This window comes from Protobothrops mucrosquamatus, unplaced genomic scaffold (assembly GCF_001527695.2).
Source record: "Protobothrops mucrosquamatus isolate PMUCROS unplaced genomic scaffold, P.Mucros_1.0 scaffold7009, whole genome shotgun sequence".
NCBI classification, from domain to species: domain Eukaryota; kingdom Metazoa; phylum Chordata; class Lepidosauria; order Squamata; family Viperidae; genus Protobothrops; species Protobothrops mucrosquamatus.
Window position 1 is genome coordinate 8,323 of NW_015392819.1, and position 4,121 is coordinate 12,443.

At 36.6% G+C, this 4,121-nt stretch overlaps 1 long non-coding RNA gene across 1 annotated transcript in view; it reads left to right on the plus strand.

Moving 5' to 3' along the window:
• Window positions 1–1,861, plus strand: part of LOC107300420 — an 8,933-nt gene extending 7,072 nt beyond the window's left edge. Inside the window, exon 3 of the long non-coding RNA XR_001549214.1 lies at window positions 1,793–1,861. This is a non-coding gene — a long non-coding RNA (uncharacterized LOC107300420). The remainder of the gene's footprint in view (window positions 1–1,792) is intronic.
• Window positions 1,862–4,121: the final 2,260 nt, after the last annotated feature.

The window sequence follows — 4,121 nt, forward strand, 5'->3', positions numbered from 1 at the left end:
GCCGCCGACGTCTCACCCACTGATGGCAGGTTGAAATCCCCCAAGACCATAAGTCTGGGGGTCCCCACCGCCACCCCGGCTATCACGTCGGCCAGCTCAGGCAGGGCTGTTGATACATAGCAGGGAGCCAGGTATATAATCAACAAGCCCACTTGCACCCCTTTCCCCCACTTCACAAAGAGCGACTCCACGCCGTCTAACTGAGGCACAGTGGTCTCCCTTGGACAAAGGCTCTCCCTTATAATGGCCGCTACCCCCCCGCCCCTACCCCGGGTCCTTGGCTGATGGAATGCCTGAAAACCCGGCGGGCAGATGTCTACTAGTGGAACTCCACCTTCTACGCCCAGCCAGGTCTCAGTAATACCTGATACCTAATATGCTGATGATATAGTTATTTTGTCCTCTTCTCAGGTGGGAATGAGAAAAGCACTTAGGGCACTAGCTTTATTTTGCATAGAATACAAACTATTAATAAATTATGAAAAAACTAAAGTTTTAGTATTTGCCTCTTACCATCATAAGATCCATAAATGGCAAATTGATGGGACTCCAATTGAACAGGTGCGTACCTATAAATATCTTGGAGTGCAGTTCCATGCCTCCCTATCCTGGCATACTCACTTTCTTTATCGGGCAAGTGTTGCACAGCGCACCTCATCAGCTATCATAAAATTTTATCATTCTAAAGGACTTTACTACATCCCGGCAGCTTGTAAGGTTTTCCAAGCTAAGGCAGTCCCTCAGCTCCTCTATGGCTCGCAAATATGTTCACTTGCAAAGCTTAATGCTATTGAAATTATTCAAAATAAGTTTATTAGAGCCATACTGATGGTACCAAAAAGTATTAAAAATGCCATCCTACGGGTGGAAATAGGTTTAGTTTCATTGGAAGCTAGAGCATGGTTCCTTCTACTTACCTTTTAAAGTTAATTTTGATGCCTGTAGGGTTAGCCCCGTTAGTATTTATAGACCATTTTAAATCGTGGGGGGGGAAAAGCACTAGATAAAATTAGATCACTGGGCTTCTCTATGGAAACTCTGTGTTCATTAGGATTTGATAATGCCAGAACTGCCTTGAAACAACGTATCTGGGATATCGATCTTCAAACAAACTTAAGTAAGGTGGCACATTCCAATATTTGTCACTTGCTTCCAGAAGGATTCTTCCCAGCTTCTTATCTATTTTCCATTACAATTTTGAAATTTCGTAAAGCTTTCACCTTAGCCAGGCTGGATACGTTGCCGTTGGCAGTCCTTTTTGGACGGTTTAAGAGTTGTGTCCATGTGGTGATGGCTCTATAGAAACCCTAAGCCATATGCTGCTTCATTGTTCTTTATATAAAGACTGTACACAGATTCTTATATATCCGATATTGAAGAAGTTTCCAGGTAGGGGATATGAATTTTATCTAAAGTTGCTACTTTCGGATAAAGATCCAAAAATATCAATTCAGGTTGCCCAATTTTGTGCCACCATTTGCACAATACGTCGCACCATTATCAAGGTCTGAAAATTTTTAATATGTTTTATTTTGAGAATTTTGGATTATATTACATTGTTTGATGGTTTTATATTCTATAAATATGGAAGTAAAATTGTCACTGCTGTTATATTTTGATTATGTCTGGCCTTATGGCTCTAATAAACATTGATTGATTGATTTCTTTTATATCAAAATAATAACAAAATTATTGTTGGAAGCATTTTTTAAAATGGATACTTTATATTTCATCTAAATAATTTTGTTTTTTCTTTATTCGAATTCTAATTTATTTTTGTTTTTGCTTTCAGGGATTCTGGGAAAAATACAAAAGTGTTTACTTTCAGCAGAGATGGATCATTTTTTGCATTGGGCAATGGAGAAAAGTTAGTTTTTTTCTATGTTTGGGGTGTTTATATATGTAATAATATATATTAAAACATTGCTTTAAATAAGCTCATTAGTTTTAGCCAGATACTCCCTCCAGTAGGAAAGTATTTTGCATATTTCACTATTATAAAGCAGATTATTGTGACTTTTGCAATCTGTAAAATATATTCTGTTTCATTTCGCTTCTAAGGAATTTGTCTTGGATGAGAATCATGATAGAATCTTTTTCAAAACAGCATAGCACATGTGAGGTTACATTTTTCTGTGAGATTTGTAACCTTTTATGACATATATATATAAGATTGATTTTAAAACCAGGCAAAGATCGTAAATTCTGTGCTAGCGATGGGCCTATTTCATTAATTATGTGAATTCTAAGATTTTATTTTATAAAAAAATGATATTTATATTTATTAATTGATATATTAGAAATGGGAAAAGATATAATGGACTCTGCTATACTGGTATATTTATTTATTTATTAAATTTGTACACTGCCTATCACACTATCAATTGATTCTGGGTGGCCTACAAGATAAAACAATTCCAAATATTGAAATGATAAATATGGCAAATATTAACATTAACAAAAATTAGCAAAGGAAGGAACTAACATAAAATAGGGCGGAAGTGGAGCCTTCTTTTAATCCACTAACCACCTCCAGTCATGGAACGTCCCCAACAGGGCTCCATGCCAATAAGCAGAGTCATGTTTTAAGGGACCGGTTGTAAGTTGAGGACTGTCTATACTTTGGTGGAATGTGAGTACCAATTATTTTTATATGATTATGGTATTTTGGATAAGTAGTGTACTTCTCTATTTAATTTTATATAGGTAGTACAGTGTTCTTTCCCCAATTAGGTCTACCTGTCCCATTAGGTCTGGCAGCAGAGTATGCTCTGGGTTCTATCTATCAGGAAATGTGAATGGCAGGGCCCAGGAAGAGACACTTTTCTATTATGGCACCTGCCCTTTGGAACATCCTCTTCTCAAACATTTTAGATTGCCGCAACCCTGCTGGCCTTTTGCAAGACTTTGTTTTATCACTGGGCTTGGGGATCCAGATTTGTGGCAAAATCTGCAGTGGCTATGTTGATTTGTGTTGTTTTCATCTCATTTGCTGATTACATTTTTTTTACACATTTTTATAGTATTTTTAACTGTTATTAGCTCAGAGTCATGAATTTCAGATGGGTAACCATATACATTAAATGAATAAACTAATGAATACGGAAATAAATTTTCATAAAGTACTCTAGTGGTAAGATTAACTGAGATACATTTTGCAAACTTCTCTTAGGTTTTAATATATCACACAATGATGTAATGAGTGTAAAGAGTTGGGTTTTGTGGTTTCCACTCATTATATTAAATGCTTGGGACTCTCTCCCATAGTATTTGCCTGGCTAGTTCTAATTAGCACGGTTGTGCACTCTGGGTTTCATCGGTTAAACAATGCCATGTCTTTGAACCCCAAAAGCACACGTTCTCTGCAACAGGACCTGTCTTCTGGAATGAAGTTCGAAATTCAAATGACTCCCACCTTATTAGTATTTCAAAGAACCCTAAGGACCTGGCTATTTGCTGAGGTTTTTGGCAAAGATAATTGATTCCCTTTCTTCCTTTTTGTTCCCCTCCTAGTTATCATCATATGCTGTTTTTTAAGTGGGTTTTGTATTTTTTAAAATGTTTTTAATAATTGTAGGTCACCAAGAATTGCTGGGAGTTGGGTGGAATATAAATTTCATAAATTATAGTTGGTCAACCAGATGTTTAGTTTGGATTTGGCATTTTTATCTATCAAGCCCTTCTCAAGAACCTGGGATAGGCAGATGTTGTTTGAGGTGTTAATGGTATTGTATTGTCACAGAATGTAAGCTGTTCTAAGTAAAACTGACTTTTGCAATTGATTGATAGTATTCAAGTGGTGCTCCAGATTTTTAGAATTGTACCCAAGGTTCCTATTACTATAGATACTGTTTTCTCTGGCCATGTGGAAAAGGGGAAATGTGGTGTATCAGAGCGGAAATGATGTCTACATACCTTGACTCTCAAGGACATTTTAGTGAAATGCATGTGTACAAGTTTTGGAAAGTTTGGAGTTCTGTATTTTAATTCTAATTATGTTTTGATGCTTTCTGAATTACTGCGTAGATGAAATACCAAGCAACATAGTAAGTGGAAGAATGAATCTGTTTTCTGTGATTGGGAATTGAGCTGATTTAGAAGGAACAGCTAAATAGCTATTA